Source organism: Neovison vison, chromosome 2 (genome assembly GCF_020171115.1).
Source record: "Neovison vison isolate M4711 chromosome 2, ASM_NN_V1, whole genome shotgun sequence".
In the NCBI taxonomy this organism is placed as follows: domain Eukaryota; kingdom Metazoa; phylum Chordata; class Mammalia; order Carnivora; family Mustelidae; genus Neogale; species Neogale vison.
The window spans coordinates 75,967,532-75,991,104 of NC_058092.1; the positions used below are offsets into that span (position 1 = coordinate 75,967,532).

Consider the following 23,573-nt stretch of genomic DNA (forward strand, 5'->3'; position numbering starts at 1 on the left):
TCAAGTCTCTATTTCATGTCACATAGATCTCAGCCAGAAACAGGGACCAGGAATGTGGTAGTATAACTTGGATTTCATGTGGAAGGAAGCAGTGGCTTTGGTTTCAGGGAATTGCTCATGAAAACTGCAGAGAGATGGATCTGCAGATTCCTGACACAAGAGATCACCAGAGAAGACAAAGACTTGGGCAGTAGTTCAGTTCCCACTTTCCTCCTTTAGACTGGCTGGACCAGAGCAGACTATGTTTATAATGTTCTAATCTGTTCTGAATTGCCTGAAGGACTAGTCTTTGTTTCACCTAAATCAAATCTCAGACAGGAAGAAGTAATGGGCATTGTTTGGGAAAGCTGAAAGGAGACTGACCTGGCAAGATGTTTGAGTGTGTGATATTGTGATTTATAATAAGAAGTATATATTTGGTCTTTGTCCCTGCTCCTGACACACAGCTTCCAAAACACGTTTAATTTCGCAAGCAATGAAAGTAATGGAAGTAACTTTTGTTATAATATTTGGTCTTTTGTCCCTGGTTCCTAAGATAGGTCCAGAGTGAAGAAGGTGAAAGAAATGTCTTCTATTAATACATAATAAGAACCTTTCAACTACACCCATGTTTACGTCAATAGCATGACTTTGAAGAGCCCTTGGATGACCACCAAATGAAGGCTAGTTGCTAGGGGAACTGATCATGTGATTAAAGAGTTGGAACTTTCAGCCTCATCTCCCAGCCTCTGGGGAGGGGAGAAGGGCTGAAGGTTGAGTTAATCACTAGTGGCCAATGATTTACTCCACAATGCCTATTTAATGAAGACTCCATTAAAAAACAAACAAACAAAAAAACCCTAACTGAAGGGGTTTAAAGAACTTTCAGGTTGGTGAATATGTGCAGGTACTCAGAGGGTAGCGTGCCCAGAAAGAGCATGAAAGCTCCTCACACTTTTCTTGGTACCTTGCCTTACGCATTTCTTTCACTTTACTCTTCTGGGTTTTTTTCTTTCTTTCTTATAAATCAGCAATCTAGTGAGTAAACTGTTTTTCATGAGTTCTGGAAGCTGTCTAGCAAAGTACTGAATGTGGAGTACAGATGGAGAACATAGCCACTCAGAAGCACAGGTGACAAGCTGGAATTGAGATTGGCACCTGAAGTGGGGCTAGTCCTGTGGGGCTGTGCCCTTACTTTGTAGGGCAGGCACTAACTTCAGACTGTTTGTGTCAGAATTACTTACTGCGGAAGATTGCCCATATATGTGGTGACCAGAAGTGAGGTATTGAGAACAGTGTTGCGAGAAATAGAATTTTTTCCCTTTTCAGGGTAGAGACAAACAATAGACCATCAAAGGCCCCAAGGAGATTTTCAGAGGGTAATTAAGACATTTAAAAGCAGCATGTATATGGGGAGATTGAAAAAGCCACGCATAAGCTCAGGTAGGTTGTGTGCTCAGAAAAGCCCTAAAAAGACTTTGAAGGTTTCTCCCTAGGTTAAGCCTAAGGCTCAAGACCAAGACCCAGCTAATGAGCAAAGACTTCCTTAGTACAAAAGCTGTATACAAAGAATGGAAAAGGTGGCTGTTTCTACAAATGACCAGTTTTCAACAGAAACAGAAAAAAATCACAAGGCATGCAGAGAAATAAGAAAATGCAGCCCATTCAAAAGAAGTAAACAAATGTGGCAGGAAACATCCCTGAAGAAACACAAGCATTGCATGTTCTAGGCAAAGACAAAAGTAATTTTCTTAACTATGCTCAAAAAGCTAAAGGGAAACACAACTAAAGTAAATCAGGAAAACAATATATAAACAAAATTAGTCCAGTTGCAGTGTGTACTGGTGTAACGATAGGCATATTGACCAACGGAATAGAACAGAGAGCCCAAGAGGACATGAACAGACGTTTCTGCAAAGAAGACATCCAGATGGCCAACAGACACGTGAAAAAGTGCTCCATATCACTCGGCATCAGGGAAATACAAATCAAAACCACAATGAGATATCACCTCACACCAGTCAGAATGGCTAAAATCAACAAGTCAGGAAATGACAGATGCTGGCGAGGATGCGGAGAAAGGGGAACCCTCCTACACTGTTGGTGGGAATGCAAGCTGGTGCAACCACTCTGGAAAACAGCATGGAGGTTCCTCAAAATGTTGAAAATAGAACTGCCCTATGACCCAGCAATTGCACTACTGAGAATTTACCCTAAAGATACAAACGTAGTGATCCAAAGGGGCACGTGCACCCGAATGTTTATAGCAGCAATGTCCACAATAGCCAAACTATGGAAAGAACCTAGATGTCCATCAACAGATGAATGGATCAAGAAGAAGTGGTATATATACACAATGGAATACTATGCAGCCATCAAAAGAAACGAAATCTTGCCATTTGCGACAACATGGATGGAACTAGAGCGTATCATGCTTAGCGAAATAAGTCAAGTGGAGAAAGACAAATATCATATGATCTCCCTGATGTGAGGGAGTGGTGATGCAACATGGGGCCTTAAGTGGGTAGGAGAAGAATCCATGAAACAAGATGGGATAGGGAGGGAGACAAACCATAAGTGACTCTTAATCTCACGAAACAAACTGTGGGTTGCTGGGGGGAGGGGGGTTGGGAGAAGGGGGGTAGGGTTATGGACATTGGGGAGTGTATGTGCTTTTGGGTAAATTGGAAGGGGAGATGAACCATGAGAGACTATGGACTCTGAAAAACAATCTGAGGGGTTTGCAGTGGCGGGGGGGTGGGAGGTTGGGGTACCAGGTGGTGGGTATTATAGAGGGCACAGCTTGCATGGAGCACTGGGTGTGGTGAAAAAATAATGAATACTGTTTTTCTGAAAATAAATAAATTGGGGGAAAAAAAATAAATTCAGTTTAGTTAAAGAAAAAAAAAAAACAGAGAGCCCAGAAATAAACCCTCCCATATATGGCCAAATGATTTTTGACAAGCCTGCTGAGATTTTCCCAATGGGGAAAGCACAGTGTTTTCAAGAAGCAGTGCTGGGGAAATGTGATATTCACATGCAACAGGATGAAGTTGGACCATTATTTTAACATCATTTATAAAATTTATCTCAAAACATATCAAAGATTTAAACAGAAGAGTTGAAACTACAAAAACTCATAGAAGCAAACACAGGAGAAAACCTTCGTGGTACTGGATTTGACAACGATATTTTTGGATAGGACACCAAAGGCATGATCAAAATATGAAAAAATGGTAAATAGAAACTTCATCAAATTTAATAATTTAATAATTTATAAAATTTAATAATTTTTGTATATCAAATTTAATAATTTTTGTATATCAAAGAGCACGCTCAACAGAGTAACAAGGAAACCCACAAAATAAAAGACGAAAACTGCATATCACGTACCTGGCAAGGGATTAATATCCAGAATCTTTAAGAACTCTTCCAACTCACTAATAACAACAAAAACAATGCAATTCAAAAATGGGCAAAGGACTCAGACAAGAAGATATAAGTTTACGCAATAGATAAGTGAGAAGATGTTCAACATCACTAATCATTATGAGAATACATATCAAAACCACAGTGAGGTACAACTTCACACCCATTAGATTGGCTATTATTAAAAAAGTGAAAACAAAGCAAACAAACAGCGAACAACTAGCACTGACCAGGGTGTAGAGCAATTGGAACCCTTGTTCATTGCTGGTAGGCATATAAAATGTTACAACCACTGTGGAAAAAACTATGCTGGCTAATCCCAATATTGATCATAGAAATACCATTTAATCTAGTAATTCCACATCAGGGCACATGTACAAAAACATTAAAAGCAGGGACTCCAAACTCAACACCCAAAAAACAGATAATCATGTCAAAGGATCCACAAATGACATGAACAGACACTTCTCCAAAGAAGACACACAAATGTCTAGCAGATACATGAAAAAAATGTTCATCATCATTATCCATCAGGGAAATTCAAAGCAAAACCATATTGAGATGCCACCTTGTACCAATTAGAATAGCAAAGATTAACAAGACAGGAAACAACAAATGTTGGAGAGGATGTGGAGAAAGGGGAACTCTCTTACACTGTTGGTGTAACGCTCTTACACTGCTGGAATGCAAGTTGGTGCAGCTACTTTGGAAAACCATGTGGGGATTCCTCAAAAAATTAAAAATAGAGCTACCCTATGACTCTGCAATTGCAGTACTGGGTATTTACAAAGATACAGATGTAGTGAAAAGAAGGGCCAGATGTACCCCAATGTTCACAGCAGCAATGTTCACAATCACCAAACTGTGGAAAGAGCCAAGATGCCCTTCATCAGATGAATGGATAAAGAAGATATGGTCCATATATACAATGGATTATTAGGATTATTGCTCAGTCATCAGAAAGGATGAATACCCAACTTTTGTATCAACATGGATGAGACTGGAGGAGATTATGCTGAGTGAAATAAATCAAGTAAAGAAAGTCAATTATCGTATGTTTTTGTTTACTTGTGGAACATAAGGAATAATATGGAGGACATTAGAAGGAAAGGGAAAGTGAATGGGGGGAGCTGGGAGGGGGAAATGAACCATGAAATACTATGGACTCTGAGAAACAAACAAAGGGTTTTAGAGAGGAAGGATGGGGGGATGGATGGGCCTGGTGGTGGATATTAAGGACAGCACAATTTGCACGGAGCACTGGGTGTGGTACATAAACAATGAATCTTGGAACACTGAAAAAATAAAATAAAATTAAAAAAATTAAAAATAAAAGGAGGACTCAAACAGATTTTGTACACCAGTGTTCATAGCAGCAGTATTCACAGTAGCCAAGAGGTGAAAATATTCATCAAGGGATGGATGGGTCAACCAAATGTGTCATAGTCATACAATGGAATATTTTTCAGCTGTAAAAGAGAGTGAAATTCTGATACATGCTATGGCATTGATGAACCTTGAAGATATTATTCTAAAGTGAAATAAGCCAGACATGGAGGACAAATATTGTATGATTCCACTTGTAAGAGTACCTAAAATAGTCAAATGCATAGAGACAAGAGTAGAGTAGTGTTTACCATGGGCAGAAGGCAGGGTAATAGGGAGTTATTGTTCAAAGGGTACTGAGTTTCCCTTTGAGATGAAAAAAATCCCTGGAGACAAATAGTGGTAATAGTTGCATAACAATGAGAATATACTTAGTGTCACTGAACTGTACTCTTAAAATAGTTAAAATGGTACATTTTATTATATATATATATATATATAAAATCATAATTTTTAAAGTGTTTTTTAAAAACACAACTGAATAATCCATTTCTCTGTCACATGTTACTACAGCCACTTACTGGGCAGAATAGTCTTCCTCAAAGACATTGATTATCCTGTCAGTTCCTTTATTAGCAGATTAACCTATATAGCTTTCTTGTCATAATCACATATCACAAAGTGCTTTCTAATGCTTTCATGTGAACCATGTGCTCCATCTGCAGGTTGACCAGTGCCAGGAATGGGAGTGGTAAGTGGAATGAGATCAGTCTAAAGAATGTAGCGTCCCTTTCAACCAGGGCAGGCAGGATAACATCCTGAATCTTAAGAGATACAGGCTGAAGTTCTTAGCAGAGGGTCAGGTTCTTTACAAATTACTCCTATGAATGAGAACAAAAATGAAAATTCAGATACTATTTTACATTCTATGGGGACATAGGTACATATATGTATATGAAAGATAAAGCAAATCTAGCAAAATGTCACCAGTGGATAAATTTAGGTAAAAGGTATATGGGATTCTCTTGTAATTGTTTTTCAAGGTAAAGTTTAATATAAAAAATTAAATATCAAAAGGACAATTTTGCAGGGGAGGGGTTAAGATGGTGAAGGAGGAGGGGACTCTAAGTATCTCTAGTTCTTGAATACAGCTAGATAGTTATCAAAGCATACTGAACAGCTGTGAAATCAATCAGACTATGAGAAAAGAAATGCCGCAATTCTACAAATCGGAAAGGGATCACTTTTTGGAAGGTAGGAGGTGCAAAGACTTGAATACAGGGTGATATGTGGGAGGATATCACAGAAGAGAGGGAACCTGCTTAAAGAGGCTGGCAAAGTATAAGCAGTGGAGTGCAAAATTGGAACTTTAGAAGTCTGCTGCATGCAGTGGGGTATGTCCCTGGTTTAAAGGTGCTCAAGTGGTGAAGTGGGTCTGAATCTCAGGTAGGACAGTGTGGTCTCAGGATCCCCAGGGTCACAAGAAGGGCAGGAGTTCCTGAGTGCAGCAAACTGCTCAGGCATAGGAGCAGGTTAATCAGCTAAGAGCAGCAAGTCTAGGTGTCTTTCTTGCTTGGTGTTGCCATAGACTGTGAACCACTGCAGGGTTGTGCAAATGCCTTCCTGGCAAGCACCCAGCATAAGACACAAGCCCAGAGAGACACCCTCTCTTCCCTGGGGAGGAACAGTGCAGGTCCTCAGGAGTCCATAAAATTTTGAGTTTTGAACTCTAACACTGAGATAAAAATGCTTAGTCACAGGCAAGGTGAACACAGAGTTTGGACAGAAACTGGGGAGATAAGAGTGATTGGATGCTTTTCTGTGAGGGCAGACTGGAGAGTGGGGGATAGAAACTTTCAGCTCCGGGCCTAGAAGTCCCAGACCACCATTTTTATCATCAGTCTCAGTGCTGAAAGCCTTCACAAACAGCACCACCTAGTGCAAGCCAGAACCACTTACACTGAGCGAGGCCGCCTGGAAAGGGAGGTGCATTTATACAAGGGCAAGCACACCTGAGAATTAGGGCAACAGACCCCTCCTCAAGAAGAGTGGCAGAAACAACTGGCCCACACCAGTTATACTGATCATAGAGAGCTGCAAAGCTTCAGCCCTTGAGGGAAACAGTATGTTGAATCCATGGTTTTTTTTTTTTTTATTATTCTTAAGACTTTCAGTATTATTTTTTCAGCCATTTTCTTATTTTTTCTATTCTTTTTTGTCCTTTTTTAATATTTACTTTTATATATATATTAGGTTTTTTAATTTTTTGATTCTTTTCACTGTATTTAAAAGAAAATTTATATACATATAATCTTTTTTTCTTATTTTGGGATCTGGTTTCTTTTAACAAGCTGCCCAAACCACACCCAGAATCTAGTTTTTTAGTTTTGTTCTGCTCTGGTTTTTTTCTGTTTTTTTTTTTTCTTGTTTTGTATTGCCTGTTTTTTCTGGTTTGTTTTGTTTTTATTTGTTGTCATTTTGGTTATTGCCATATTTTCTCTTTCTCTCTTATTCTTTTCTGGACAAAGTGATGAGAAGGAGAAATTCACCCCAAAAGAAAGAACAGGAGGTAGTACCTACTGCCAGAGATTTAATCAATACAGATATAAGTAAGATGTCTGAACTAGAATTTTTTAAAACTATTATAAAAATAATACCTGGACTTGAAAAAAGAACAGAGAACCCTTTACTGTAGAAATAAAAGAACTAAAAATCTAGTTGAGCTAAGATTAAAAATGCTATTACCAAGATGCTGTCCCAAATGGAGCCTCTACAAGCAGAAGAGAAAATCAGTGATATAGAAGATAAAAGTATGGAAAATAAGAAAGGTGAAAATAAGAGAGAAAGATTAAAGTAAAATAATTATATCATGAAGGGAGACTTATAAAACTCTGCGATTCCATAAAGCAAAATAATATCCAGATAATATGTGTTCCAGAAGATGAAGATAGGGAGAAAGGGAGAGAAGGTTTATTTGAACAAATTATAATTGAGGACTTCCCTAATCTGGGCATTCAAGTCCAGGAGGCTGCCACGGTCAAAATCAATAAAAATAGGTCAACACCTCTACATATAATAGTGAACCTTGAAAATTTCAAAGGTAAAGAGAAAATCCTGAAAGCCGCTTGGGGCAAGAGGTCTATAACCTACTAGGGTAGAAACATAAGGCTAGCAGTAGAATCATCCACAGAAATCTGCCATGCCAGAAAGTACTGGGATGATACACTCACCATGCTAAATGGGAAAAATATGCAGCCAAGAACACTTTATTCAGCAAGGCTCTCATTCAGACTAGAAAGAAAGATAAAGACTTCCCAGGACAAACAAAAACTAAAGGAATTTCTGAACACTACACCAGCTCTTCAAGAAATATTAAAGGGGACCCTTTGGGCAGAGAGAGGGCCCAACAAAGACCAGAAAGAGAGACAATTTATAGGTACAGCGACTTACAGGTAATACAATGGCACCAAATTCATATCTTTCAACAGTTACTCTAAATGTAAATGGATTAAATTCTCCAAACAAAAGACAGAAGGTATCAGAATGGATTAAAAAACAAAACAAAACAAAAACAACAAAAAACACAATCCATTGATATGCTGTTTATAAGAGTCCATTTTAGACCTGAAGACACTTCCAGATTGAAAATGAGTGTGAGGAGAATCATTTATCATGCCAATGGACATCAGAAGAAAGCTGGAGTAGCAAACCTTATATCAGACAAGCTAAATTTTCAACCAAAGTCTGTAATAAGAGATGAAGAAGGACACTATATCATAATAAAATGGTCTATCATCAAAAAGATCTAACAGTTATAAATATTTATGCCGCCATATTGGGAGCACCCATATATATATATAAACCAATTAATAACAGAACTAAAGAAATTCACTGATAATAATACAATAACAGTAGGGGACTTTAACACCCCAGTCACAGCAATGGACTCATCATCTAAGCATATCAGCCAGGAAACAAGGGCTTTGCATGACACACTGGACCAGATGGACCTAACCAATATTCTGAGCAATTCATCCTAAAGTAGCAGAATACACACTCTTCTCAAGTACACATGGAACATTCTCCAGCATAGATCACATACTGGGTCACAAATCATGTCTCAACTGGTACAAAAAGATTGAGATTATACCATACATATTTTTGACTACAATGCTATGACACTTGAAGTCAACTACAAAAAAAGATTTGGAATGACCAAAAATAAATGGAGGTTAAAGACATTCTACTAAAGAATGAATGGTCAATCCGGAAATTGAAGAATAAGAAAATACATGGAAACAAAAGAGAATGAAAACACAATGGTTCAGAATCTTTGGGATGAAACAAAGGCAGTCTTTAGAGGGTAGTATATTGTAATACAGGTCGACCTCAAGAAGCAAGAAAAGTCTCAAATACACTACCTCACCTTACACCTAAAAGAGCTGAAAAAGAACAACTAACAAAGTTTAAACCTGGCAGGAAAAGAGAAATAATAAAGATCAGAGCAGAAATCAATCATATAGAAATCAAAAAGCTAATAGAACTTATCAATGAAACTAGGACTGAGTCTTGGAAAGAATGAATAAGATTGCTAAGCTCTAGTCAAACTTACCAAAAAGACAGAGAATCCAAATAAATAAAACCATGAATGAAAGTGGAGCAATCACAACCAACACCAAAGAAATAAAATTAAAAGATAATATTATGAGCAATTATATGCCAATATATTAGGCAAGTTGGAAGAAATGTATGCATTTCTGAAAACATATAAACTGCCAAAACTGAAATAAGAAGAAATAGAAAACCTGAACAGACCCCTAACCAGCAAAGAAATTGAATCACTAATACATGATCTCCCAAAAAGGAAAGTCCCGGACGAGACAACCTCCCAGGGGAATTCTACCAAACATTTAAAGAATTATTACCTCTTCCTCTGAAACTGTTTCAAAAAATTGAAATGGAAGGAAGACTTCCAAACTCCTTCTATGAGGCTAGTATTACCCTGACCCCAAAACTAGACAAGACCACACCAAAATGGATAGTTACAGTCTAATATCCCTGATGAATATGGATGCTGAAATTCTCACCAAGATACTAATTAGTAGGATCCAACAGTATATTAAAAGGATTTTTTGCCTCAACCAAGTAGGGTTTATTCCTCATCTGTAAGGATGGTTCAACATTGGCAAATCAATCAATGTGATATATTACATTAATAGAAGAAAGAAAAAGAACCATAGGATCCTCTCAATAGATACAGAAAAAGCATTTGACAAAATAGAGCATCCTTTCTTGATAAAAACCCTCTGCTGTTTTTTAGATAGAGGGAACATACCTCAGTATCATAAAAGCATATCATAAAAGTGAACAACCCACAGCAAATATCATGCTCAGTGGGTAAAAACTCTGTTTTTGCCCCACGGTCAGGAATATGGCAGTAATGTCCACTTTTACCATTGCTGATTAATATAGTATGGGAAGTCTTAGCCCCAGCAATCAGACAACAAAAAGAAATAAAAGACATCCAAACTGGCAAAGAAGAAGTCAAACTTTGAGTCTTTGCAGATGACATGATACTCTTTATATAAAACCCAAAAGACTCCACAAAAAATTGATCAAACTGATACAGCAATTCAGCAAAGTCACCAGATATAAAATCAATGCACAGAAATCAGTTGCATTTTTATACACTAACAATGAAACAGAAGAAAGAGAAATCAAGGAATTGATTCCATTTCCAATAGCAACAAAAACCATAAGATACCTAGTAATAAACCTAACTAAAGAATAAAGGATCCATACTCTAGAAACTACAGAACATTTATGAAAGAAATGGAGGAAGACAAAGAGATGGAAAAATATTTCACACTCATGGATTGGAAGAACAACTATTGTTAAAATGTCTATGCTACCTAAAGCTATCTACACATTCAGTGCAATCCCTAACAAAATATTATCAACATTTTTCACAGAGCTGGAACAAACAATCCTAAAATTTCCATGGAACCAAAAATGACCCTGAAGAGCCAAAATAATGTTGAAAAAGAAAACCAAAGCTGGAGGCATCACAGTTCTGGACTTCAAACTGTATTACAAAGCTGTAATCATCAAGACAGTACGGTACTGACACAAAAACAAACACATGGATAAATGGAACAGAAAAAGAACCCAGAAAGGGACCCTCAGTGCTATGGCCAACTAACCTTTGACAAAGCAAGAAATAATACCCAATGGAAAAAAGGCAGTATCTTCAACAAATAGTGTTGAAGAAATTGGACAGCCACAAGCGGAAGAATGAAACTGGACCACTTTCTCACACTATACACAAAAATTAACTCAAAGTGTATGAAAGACCTAAATATGAGACAGGAATCCATCAAAATCCTACAGAAGAACATAGGCAACAACCTCTGTGACCTTGGCCTCAGCACCTTCTTGCCAGACTCATCTCCAAAGGCAAAAGAGACAAAAGCGAAAATGAACTATTGGGACTTCATCAGGAGAAAAAGATTTTGCACAGCAAAGGAAACAGTCAACAAAACTAAAAGTCAAATTATGCAATGGGAAAAATTATTTACAGATGTCTTATCAGATAAAGGGTAAGTATCCAAAATCTATGAAGAACTAATTAAACTCAACAACACTCCCCCCCAAGAAAAACTAATCCAGAAAGTCGGCAGAAGACATGAACAGACATTTCTCCAAAAAAGTCCAACAGACACATGAAAAAATGCTCCACATCACTAGCCTTCAGGGAAATACAAATCAAAATAACAATGAGATACCACCTCACACTGTTCAGAATGGCTAAAATTAGTAAGTCAGGAAATGACAGCTGTTAATGAGGATGCAGAGAAAGGGGAACCCTCTTACAGTGTTGGTGGGAATGCAAACTGGTGCAGCCACTCTGGAAAACCATCTGGAGGTTCCTCAAAAAGTTAAAAATAGAGTTACCCTGCAGCCCAGCAATTGCACTATTAGGTATTTATCCAAAGGATACAAATGTATTGATCCGAAGGGGCACCTACACCCCAGTGTTTGTGCAACAATGTCCACAGTAACCAAACTAGGGAAAGAGCTTGGATGTGCATTAGCAGTTGAATGGATAAAGAAGATGTGGTGTATATATAAAATGGAATATTATTCAACCCTCAAAATAATGAAATTTTGCCATTTGCAGCGATATGAAATGAGAGGGTATTATGCTAAGCAAAATAAGTTAGTGAGAGACAGACAAATACCATGTGATCTCACTCATATGTGGAATTTAAGAAACCAACATGAACATAGGGAAGGAAAGGGAAAATAAAATTAGATGAAAATAGAGGAGGCAAACCATAAGAGATGCTGAATTCTAGGAAACAGACAGGGTTGTTAGAGGGGGGATGGGTGAGAGGAAGGGGTAACTGGATGATGGGCATTAAGGAGGGCACATGACATAATGAGCACCGGGTGTTATATGCAACTGATGAATCGCTAAATTCTACTCCTGAAACTAATAATACAATATGTATTAACTAAATTGATTTAAAAAAGAACTGTTTTAAAAGTATAGTTTTGGTATCTTGGCATATTTTTTATTACATTATATTCAGATAGTTTTCTATAATATTGAAGAGTTATATAAAATTTTTGGATATAAAACACTCCATTTTGAAGCTCCATTTTCTTCTCCAAATAGTGAACTTCTTTTTTTTTTCCAATTTATTTATTTTCAGAAAAACAGTATTCATTATTTTTTCACCACACCCAGTGCTCCATGCAAGCTGTGCCCTCTATAACACCCACCACCTGGTACCCCAACCTCCCACCCCCCCGCCACTTCAAACCAAGATGGGGTAGGGAGGGAGACAAACCATAAGTGACTCTTAATCTCACGAAATAGTGAACTTCTTAAGTGGTTTAGAGTGCCAACAGTTTTCAAGAAATTGAAAAATTTCTCATAAAATTTCAGCAGAGCAACTGACATTGGATAATAAGAGGACAGTAAAGTTAATGTATACCAGGGACAGTTTCATTTGAAAGCACCAGTAACATCATCAATAAGATGGTAATCAGAAGCAGCTCAACAAAGGAGCGCCAAATTAGTGTTTTTCCTCTTCTCTTATCTAAATCGTCTTATTGCCCCTTCCTTCTTTCTCATAAAATCCCAGTGCTTTTCCTACATAAGCAGGACACTTTCTCGACACTTTAGAATCTGTACTCCCCAAATTACAATTCTGAGATCCCAGTAAAGGCCTTTGTTCTTTTTCTGTTTTAACTCCTTTTCTCGGTTGACAATATGTATTTTTCATGATCAGAATATGTAAACATGCTATTATATTCAAATGTCTCCAGTATTCCATTTTATATTTTTATGTCACATATTCAAGAGGTATCTAACACCAGCTCTATCATTGCTGCTTATGGCACCTTAAACAAGGAGTCTTACCTAGCCAACCCTAAGATTTTAAAGATAATTATAGGGGTAATGTGGATAAAATTATAGGTCCAACCTGGAGGATATTTTGATAACTATATTAGATACCATAAGCTTTTATCTTAGCATAGCATACAGCACAAAATAGGTTTCAATGTATGTTTTTAGAGTAAATGGAGATTAATCTACAACAATTGCATTGGGTAATTTGTCCGTTGGGCTCTGCATTTCAACCCACTCCACAAACTATAGATTTCTAAGAAACAAGGTCTACAAATAAATTCTTTGTCAGATCAGAACAGTAAGCAAGTTCCGACACACTGCTCCTGTCCCACCTCCTTCTGTCTGATTCTTCAGTGTGGGGAGCAATGAACGTGCAGGTAAAACAGAAGCCTTGAACAGCTACGTTGTAATGTCTGAAGGTGCATGGTGCCCTCCTTACAGAGAAGATTAGAAGAAGCTGAGGGAGATGTGACAGGAACAACTGAACAACTTTATGAAAACAGGTCTGCGGTTTCCTAGCTGTGAATGAGCCACAGAGCTTTTTACTTCAAATGAGCAAAGTGCAACTGTTCGATCCTGTTCAGGACTGGCTTTCAACATTTGAACTGCCTAAGGATCATCCAAAGAAATTGTTAGACCCAGATTCTATACATTTAACAATTGGTACAAGTGCCTCTTATGTTCTTATGAAAAACAAACCAACAAACACCAGAGGGGGGCAAGGAGACAGAGACAGACAGACTGACAACATAGTTATTTTTAACTAATAAAGATCAGCAATATGGGAACTAAATTTATTTCTACATGGAGATTTACAGAACTCTCAATCTGAAGCTTTCTTAAGTTTGACTAATAGAAAGATCAGAAAGAAACTATCTCTTTAGATTATCATTGCCTGTAAGCTCCTTGATGGACACTGTCTTGTTCTATGAATTCTAATGCCTGGTAAGAGTAAATTAGGGAAGCTCCCATGGGGACTCCTTCTACTCTACTCTCTGCTTTCCTGAGCTGACATTGTTCCTGAAGCAGCATATCCAAGGAGACATTATGTGCTTGGCTGTTCCATTTTGTAGCTGATACTGTTTCAAATGGCAAAGCTGAGCTTCCCTAAAACTAAAGCCAGCCAAGACTCTCATGGGCCAGACAAAAGGCAACCTGCCATTTCCTGCCCATTCCCCAATGCTGCTTTGAGTCAGAGGTCAAGTGTTGAGGGGTGCTTGGGTGGCTCAGTTGGTTAAGTTTTTGACCTCAGCTCAAGTCATGATCTTGGAGGTCCTGGGGTCAAACCCTCCATCCAGCTCCACATTCATTGGGAAGTCTGCTTGTCCCCTGCCTCTCCCCCAACTTGTGCTCTCTCTCTCTCTCTCTCTCTCAAACAGATAAATAAAATTGGAAGGAAGGAAGGAAAGAAAAAAAAGGGAAGGAAAGAAAGAGAAGGAAAGGAAAGAAGGAGGGAGGGAAGGAAGGAAGAAAGAAAGAAGGAAGGAAGGAAAAGAAAGAGAAAGAGAGAGAGAGAGGAAGGAAGGAAGAAAAAAAAGAAAATCAAAAAGAAAGAAAGAAAATCAAAAAGAAAGAAAAGAAAAGAAAAAAGGAAATCAAGAAGTCAAGTCTTGAATTCAAGACAATGTTGCTGGTAAAAGGAGATGTACATACCTTCCCTAGAACACCAAGGGTCCAAGAACGGTTCTCAGCCTCTCACTGTTTTCTCACTTGCTTCGTCCACTCTTCTGCCCCTCCTTTATAAAATCCTTAAAAAACTGAGTAAGTTAGAAATTTCTACCATCTAAATCTTAAAACTGAAATTGTGGGGGCACTTGGGTGGCCCTGTTGTTGAACGGCCAACTCTGATCTCAGCTCAGGTTTGGATATCAAGGTTGTGAGTTCAGACCTTGTGTTGGACTCCACTCCGGGCATGGAGCCTATTTAAAAAAGAAAGCAAACAAATTTTTAAAAAACACCCTGAAATTGAAAGTAAAAATAGATCAGGCACCCTGAATCACCAGACTAAAGCATGAATATGGATATTTAGTATAAGATAAGATGAGGTTAGAGAAACCCCACATTTATTCAACAGACTTTAGTAAACACACTCCACCAGCTTTCTTTTGTCTTGCCCACCTTGTGGGCTTTCCTGGCTTCCTTTCTTCATGACTCTTTCTCAGTTTGCTGAAGTTTCCTTAGCGCACAAGAAAAATAGAAAATTCTTGGCGCAAATGTAAGTAAAGCTGTATAGGGGTGCCTGGGTGGCTCAGTAGGTTAAAGCCTCTGCCTTCAGCTCAGGTCATGATCTCAGGGTTCTAGGATCGAGCCCCGCATCGGGCTCTCTGCTCAGCAGGGAGCCTGCTTCCCCCTCTCTCTCTGCCTGCCTCTCTGCCTACTTGTGATCTCTGTCTGTCAAATAAATAAATAAAATCTTAAAAAAAATGTATTCCTAGGTATTGTATTTTTTTTTTTTTAAAGATTTTATTTATTTATTTGAGAGAGAGAGACAGTGAGAGAGAGCATGAGCGAGGAGAAGGTCAGAGAGCGAAGCAGACTCCCCATGGAGCCGGGAGCCCGATGTGGGACTCGATCCCGGGACTCCAGGATCACGCCCTGAGCCGAAGGCAGTCGTCCAACCAACTGAGCCACCCAGGCGTCCCGGTATTGTATTTTTTTTAGTGCAATTGTAAATGGGATTGTTTTCTTAATTTCTCCTTTTGCTGCTTCATTATAAATGTATAGAAATGCAACAGAGTTCTGTAGATTGATTTTGTATCCTAAACATTACTGAATTCATTTATCAGTTCTAGTAGTTTTTTAGTGGAGTCTTTCAGGTTTTCTATCTATAGTATCATGTCATCAGTAAAAAGCGGAAGTTTTACTTCTTCCTTACAAATTTGGGTGGCTTTTATTCCTTCCTCTTGACCAATTACTGTGGCTGAGACTTTCAGTACTATGTTGAATAGAAGCAGCAAGAGTGGACATCCTGACCTTAGGGGGAAATCTCTCAGTTTGTCATGGTTGAGGATGATGTTAGCTGTGAGTTTTTCACACAAGACCTTTATTATGTTGAGTTGTGTTCCCTCTAAACCTACTTTATTGAGGGTTTTATCATGAATGGATGCTGTACTTTGTCAGATGCTTTTACTGCTTCTATTGAAATGATCTTAAGGTTCTTACTTTTTCTCTTGTTATTGTAATGTATCATCCTGCTTGATTTGTGAATATTGAAGCACACTTGCAACCCAGGAATAAATGCCATTTGATCATGGTGAATGATTTTTTTAAGATATTACATTCAGTTTGCTAGTATTATGTTGAGGATTTTTGCATCTGTGTGCATCATGGATATTGTCATGTAACTCTCTTTTTGTGTGTTGTCTTTATCTAGATCTAGATCTGGGTAATCCTGGCCTCATAAAATGAATTCAGAAGTTTTCCTTCCTCTTCTATTTTTTGGAATAGTTTGGGAAGAATTGTTATTAACTATTCCTTACACATTTGGTAGAATTCACCTGTGAAGTCATCTTCACAGATGACTTTTGTTTGTTGGGAGTTTTTAAATTACTGATTTAATCTCATTGCGGGTAATTTGTCTGTTTAAATTTCCTATTTCTTCCTGTTTCAGTTGTGGGAGGATATATATTTCTAGTAATTTAACCATTTCTTCAAGATTGTCCAAGTTTTTAGCATATAATGTTTCATAATATTCTGATATAATTCTTTGTATTTCTGTGGTCTTGGTTGTTGTTTGTCCTCTTATTTCAGATTCTGTTCACTTGGGTCCTTTTTTCCGCACCTTTGGATGAGTCTAGCTAGAGGTTTATCAGTTTTGTTGATCTTTTCAAAGAACCAGTTCCCAGTTTCATTGATCTATTCTGCTGTTTTTTTAAGTCTCTATTTTGTTTATTTCTGCTCTACTCTTTGTTATTTCCTTCCTTCCACTGGTTTTGGGTTTTGTTTGTTGTTCTTTTTCTATCTCCTTTAGGGGTAAGGTTTGGTTGTTTGTTTGCTATTTTTCTTGCTTCTTGAGGTAGGCATGCATTGTTATGAATTTCCCTCTTAGAACCACTTTTGCTGTATTCCAAAGATTTTGGTCTATTATGTTTTCATTTTCATTTATCTCTATGTGTTTTTTTAATTTCCTCTTGATTTCTTGGTTTAGTAGCATGTTATTTAATCTCTATGAATTTGTACTCTCTTTGGGTCTTGTGTGTGTGTGTGTGTGGTTGATTTCTAATTTCATAGTGTTGTGGTCAGAAAAGGTGCATGGTCTGATTTCGACTTTTTTTTTTTTTTTTTAGTTTGTTGAGATTTGTTTTATGGCCTATTAAGTGATCTATTCTGGAGAATGTTCTGTGTGCATTTGAAAAGAATGTGTATTCTGGTGTTTTAGGATGGAATGTTCTGAATATATTTGTTAAATCGTTCTGGTCCAAGTTGTTATTCAAAGTAACTATTTCCTTGTTGATTTTCCATTTGGATGACCTGTCCATTGATGTAAGTGGGATGTTGAAGTGCCCTACTATTGCTTATTAGTTACTTCATGTTTGTTATTAAGTGCTTCATGTATTTGGGTGCTCTCATGTTGGGTGCATAAATACTTATCATTGTTATATCTTCTTGTTGGATTGTCCCCTTTATGATTATATAGTGTCCTTCTTTCCTTCTTTCTCTCTTGTTACAATCTCTGTTTTAAAGTCTGTTTTGTCCAATATAGATATTACTTTCTCAGCTTTCTTTTCATATCCATTTTCATGGTAAGTGTTTCCCCATGCTGTCACTTTTGATCTGTATGTGTCTTTAGATTGGAAAAGAGTCTTGTTGGCAGCCTTTAGATGAGTCTTGTTTTTTTATACATTCTGTCTTTTGATTGGAGAGTTTAGTTCATTTACAATCAAAATAATTTTTGATAGGTATTTTGTTACTTATCTTATGGTTGTTTTTGTAGGTCTTCTATGTTCTTATCTTCTTGCTCTCTTTTCTCTTGATACATTGGCTTTCTTTATTGAGATACTTAGATTCCTTTCTCCTTATTTTTTGCATATCTTTTACTAAGTTTTCATTTTTGGTAACCATTAGGTTTGTGTATAACATCTTCTGCACATAGACTCTACATTAAGTTGATGGTTGCTTAAGGTTGAACCCATTCTCTACTCCTCTGCCCTCCCCACCCATGCCTTAGGTTTATGGTGTCATACTTTATATCCTTTTGTTTTATGAGTCCCTTGACTGATTTTTACAGATATTCTTATTTTTATTGCTTTTCTGTTTCCCACTTCTTTTACTCTTACTTATGATCTTTCCTTTCTTCTCAGAGTTCTATTTAACATCTTGTAGGGCTGATTTAGTGGTCATGAAGTCCCTTAACTTTTGCCTGGGAAATTCCTTATTTCTCCTATTCTCCATGGTATCCTGCTAGATAAAGTTTTGGTTGTAGATTTTTCCTTTCAGCCCTTTATATATATCCAACCATACCCTTCTGATCTTCAAAATTTCTACTGGAAAATCTGCTGATAGCCTTATGGGATCCCTTGGTTGTAATTGTTTTGTTTTTTTCTTGTTGCTTTTAACATTCTTTCTATAGTACTACTTAGTGCCATTTTTATTACAACATGTCTTGGTATAGAATTCCTTGAGTTTATTTTGTTGGGGAATCTCTGTGCCTCCTGAATCTGGATTTCTGTTTTCTTCCCAGATTCAGGAAGTTTTAAGTATTATTTCTTTAAATAAAGTTTCTGCTCCCTTTTCTGTCTCTTCTGTTTCTGGGATTCCTATAATGCAAATGTTATTATACTTCATGGAGTCACTGAGTTCCCTAATTCTATTCTTATTATGCACATTTTTTTCTCACCTGCTCAGCTTGATTACTTTCTATTACTCTGTTTCCAGGTGGATGATTGGTTCTTCTGCTTCCTCCCATCTACTATATATTCCATCTAGCATACTTTTAATTTTATTTATTGTGTTCTTCATCTGATTTTTTTCTCTCTTTGTTAAAGGTCTTACTAATTTCTTCTATGCATTTCTCAAGTCAATATCTTTATGATCATTTCTTTAAATTCTCTATCAGGAATATCATTTATCTCTGCTTTGCTTAGATCTCTTGCTGTGATTCTGTCCTGTTCTTTCATTTGGGACATATAGCTCTGTCTCCTCATTCAGTGTAACTCTCTGCATCTGTTTCTCTGTGTTAGGAAAGTCAGCTACATCTCCTATATTTGAAAGTAGTGGCTTTATGAAGAAAGGGTCCTGTAGTGCCTTGCAATGCAATATCTCTGTTCATCAGAACCTGGCACTTCAGGAGTGTCTCTTATGTGTATTGTGTGCCCTGCTATTGTGATTGAGTCGCTTTTTTTTTCAATCCAGTCATCTGCATTGGCTCTCTTTGCCAATTGTGGACAGTGTTTGGTCCCTGTTGTCTTCGTGGGCTAGTCTGGGGATACCTTGGGCTTGAGTTGAGTCATACCAGGTATTTGCCAGAAATGCAGGCACTAAACTCTAAAGTGCTTTCCTGTGTTATACCCTGAGAAATTGTCGCTAATGGGTGGAGCCTGCAGTGAGACCACCTGTCGGCCTCCACCCCACTGCTGGGTCCTCAGTCTGACTGGTGTTGTGGTTATCCCTCCCTCTCCCCAGGGCAGGAGTCACCTTGGAGTGGTGCTGGCCCTTGTTGGGGCTGCTTGCACACTGCCAGCCTCATGGACCTGGTTTGGGTGGGCTTCAGTCAAGAGTACATTAAAAGAGGCAAATCTACAAAGTGCACAAGGGCAAGGCATGCACACTTATCTTCCATAAGTGGGTACCAGCCACCACTAGGACCAACGCCTAGCAAAGTACTTTTGGGTAGATAAGTGTTGTCAAGATTGACAGTCTTTTTTGGGAGGGGACTTGCAGCAACCAGACTGAGGCAGGCGTGCTTGTAAGGGGCAGATATGCCAACACACAGGGTGGGGCAGGGGGGTGAAGACCTGGGTATACCCTTATCAAGTTAGGCAGGCATATAGGACTGTGCTGGTTCACACAGATGGCCCTCTATTTATGCAGGGTGTTTATGTTGGTTACTGGGGGAGTGAAATGGTGCCTGCCTGCTCCTTTGTTCCTGAAGGAGTTTGCAGTGATCCCAAGAATCTCCCAGGCTCTGAGATTAGTAAACAGCCCTCCTCCTGTATGCCCCAGGCAGTTTTCAAACAGCTGTTTGTGTGCTGTACCTCAGCTAGGTTGTTTGTTGTGCTGAATCTTTAAGGACTGGGACTTCGTTTCCTCTGGCTCTCCTGGCTCTTCCAGAGCTGAGCCTACTGACTTTTAAATCCTGCTGGTTGTAAGAACTTAAGAAATTCAGCCCCTCTGGTTTTCAAAACCAAATGCTTTGGGGATTTGTGCTCCTTGTGCAGGCTTCCCGGTGTTAGAGTTTGTTTCTCTACCCTCCCTGTGCCTGCCATGTCCCTCTCTCCCACAGATAGACCCATCCACCCACTGTAGTCACTTAGCTCCTGACTGTGTTCATCTTTCCTACCCTCTTCTGTGTGGCCTCTTCTCTATATTTAGTTGTGGAGTTTGTTCTGCCAGTCTTCAGGTGGTTTTCAGAGTTGTTTACACTGATGTGGCTGTTATCTAGTTGATCCATGGGACAAGATGAGCTTAGAGTCCTTCTCCTCTGCTATTTTCCCAAAAATCCCTAGAATTTCTTTTCTTTTCTTTTCTTTTCTTTTCTTTTTTTTATTTGACAGCGAGAAAGATCACAAGTAGGCAGAGAGGCAGGCAGAGAGAGAAAGAAGAAGCAGGCTCCCTGCTGAGCAGAGAGCCTGATATCGGGCTCCATCCCAGGACCCTGAGATCACGACCCGAGTGAAAGGCAGAGGCTTTAACCCACTGCGCCACCCAGATGCCCCCCCTAGAATTTCTTTTGAAAAGGAGGGAAGTTTAATTCGAGCCCAATTAGGACAGCTGCCTGGGATACACAATCTTCATTAAGAGCAATGTGCTGGCAAAGGAACATCCAATGCAAGGTTATATACATTTTTTACATAAAAAATTACAAATTATTAGACAAAAGACATTTCAGGAAGTTGCAGACCTTATCTTAGGTTTCTAGTATACGCAGGGGTGTATGACTCAAGTCTAGTGGGAATTGGGGAACTTTTTTTTGCTTTTTCTTATCTTTTGGGCTTAGAATGCTCCTTCTTGGTTATTTTCTTTAATGAAGCAGATGTACAATGTGTGCTTGGTGCAGAAATAGAGCCCATGCTTGGAGGTTTTGCCCAGTCATTTTGACCTTGGTTAAATGTTAAGTACAGCTTCCCTGGAGCCATGGCATAGGACCCACAAATACTAAAGTTGAAAATTACTTTATCAATACATAAGGAAAGAAATGGAACAAATATGTAACAGGAAAATGACAGCCATTGGGGAAATTCCTGTGAAAGCCAGGCTGTGTGAGTTCAGGGGAGCTCTTAGCCTTCCTCCTCCATTGCCTCACCATCCTCCTTGTCTATGGAAACTTTCTCATAAGGGGCCAGCAGGTAAGTATTTTAGAATTTGCCAGCCATTGGGTCTTTGTCACAACTGTTCAGTGAGAGCACACATAGACACAACCCATGATAACCAAATGGGTGTGGCTATATTCTGTTGAGATGTTAGGGGCATACAGGATGCCTGGCTCAGTTAGTTAAATGTCTGCCTTTGGCTCAGGTCAAGATCTTGGGGTCCTGGAATCAAGCCCTGATCTGGCTCTCCACTCAGTGGGGAATCTGCCTCTTCCTCTCATTCTCTCTCTATACTCTCTCTCCCTCTCTCAAATAAATACAATTGTGAAACAAACAAACAAAAAACTTTTGCAGGGGCACCTGCATGGCTCAGTCTGTTGAGGGACCAACTTGATTTCAGCATGGGTCATGATCTTGGGGTTATGGAATTGAGCCCCGTGTCAGGCTCAGTGGGAAGTCTACTTGGGATTCTCTCACTCTCTCTTTGCCCCTCCCCCTGCTGGCTTGATATCTCTCTCTCTCTCTCTCTTTCTCTCAAATGAATGGATCTTAAAAAAGAACAAAAAGGCTATTTACAAAAGTAGGCAATGGTGCATGTCTGGCCTATGGGCATGGCTTGCTCGTCCTTGGTTTATATAAATGTGGTGCTTCTACAAACTGGGGGTTTTCATGGAGTTATCACCCCATAGATCCTTGTCTTATAAAGAAGTTCCAGTTCCAGAATCTCAATCGGAGCATCTCCTTCTATGGACCTTTGGGCCAAATGGTATATAAGAATTTTATTGTTTTGGAACAGAGATACAAAAAAAGAGTGTGTTTACTCCATCTGTCTGTCCATTACTCCATTACTCCATTTGTCTGAGCATTTCCAAGGGAGTGCCTGCCTGGATATATAGACCATTCATCCACATGTCTGCATACCTAATTGTCTTATTCCAAAAAACAGCATTTCAGTAGCTTCTAGGTACACCAAAGAGAAAGAAGTGGTGATGTAATACAGTCACCGGTAATAAGGAAGGGGCTGGTTTGGTAGAGGAAGTGGGGAGGTCTTCCCAGGTCTACAGTCCTCTGTGAGTGAGTGAAGAAGAACCTAACATTTGCATATATATCGAGGTGACTTCAACTAGCCCGAGAGGGCTGAGCATTGGTAATGTTTATACAGACATTTCGTGGGTTTTCTGCCCACATTTGCCAGACACGGTCTTGCTCATTCCAAGCACAGATTAAGCATCAGAGTTCCGTGGGTGCAGTGCAAGGTCATACCTAAGATACAAAGGCTTGTGGGTAGTGCCATCATGTGGTTACTCATAATCATAATTTATCCAATAATATATAAGTGAGTGAATTTTCCTGTGAAAATTGCTTTATTGCTATCAAAAATAGAATTTATACAAATTTTATTATAATAAAGTAGAAATCCACATGTACAGATATGTCATATGTATGCAATGATAATACTCCCTCTGTATGTCTCCTAATATAAACATTGGCTATAATGTAGGTTCTTAAAAGGTTAATTGAAATGGGCCAAGTGCCAAGGTCCTAAGTGTCTGTGGAAAGAATGTTTCTCTTGGGTTCTCCCTCCTGGAAAAGACTCGGATGCATGAAGTATATTTGGGAAGTGATGTCAAGAAGCCAGAGGATGGGAGAAGGAGAAAAAGGAGAGTAAGATGGGAAATTGGGAAAGTCAAAATGTGAATTATCTAGCTGATTCCCAGTGTAGGAGACTAGAGATCAGTCCCTATGTGAATATTCTGAAGAACCACATAGAATTTCAGAATAGCATTTCAGAATTGTCCTTTTGAAGGGTGCTGTGGTGATTTATCCAACAACCCATGTTTCCCATTGACTGGGCCCTGCCTTAGGGGTCTTAACCCCTCCTAAACTTACAGGCCTTGCTTGAATAGGCCCAGGCTGCCTTTCATAGCTTGAAGAAAAGCCTGAGAGAG

At 38.7% G+C, this 23,573-nt stretch overlaps 1 protein-coding gene across 1 annotated transcript in view; it reads right to left on the bottom strand.

Moving 5' to 3' along the window:
- The window catches only part of LOC122900174 (guanylate-binding protein 6-like), a 28,641-nt gene extending 13,632 nt beyond the window's left edge, over positions 1 to 15,009 (bottom strand). The window contains 1 exon segment of the mRNA XM_044238646.1: positions 14,810 to 15,009. The gene's annotated coding sequence lies outside the window, so the exon portion shown is untranslated.
- Positions 15,010 to 23,573: the final 8,564 nt, after the last annotated feature.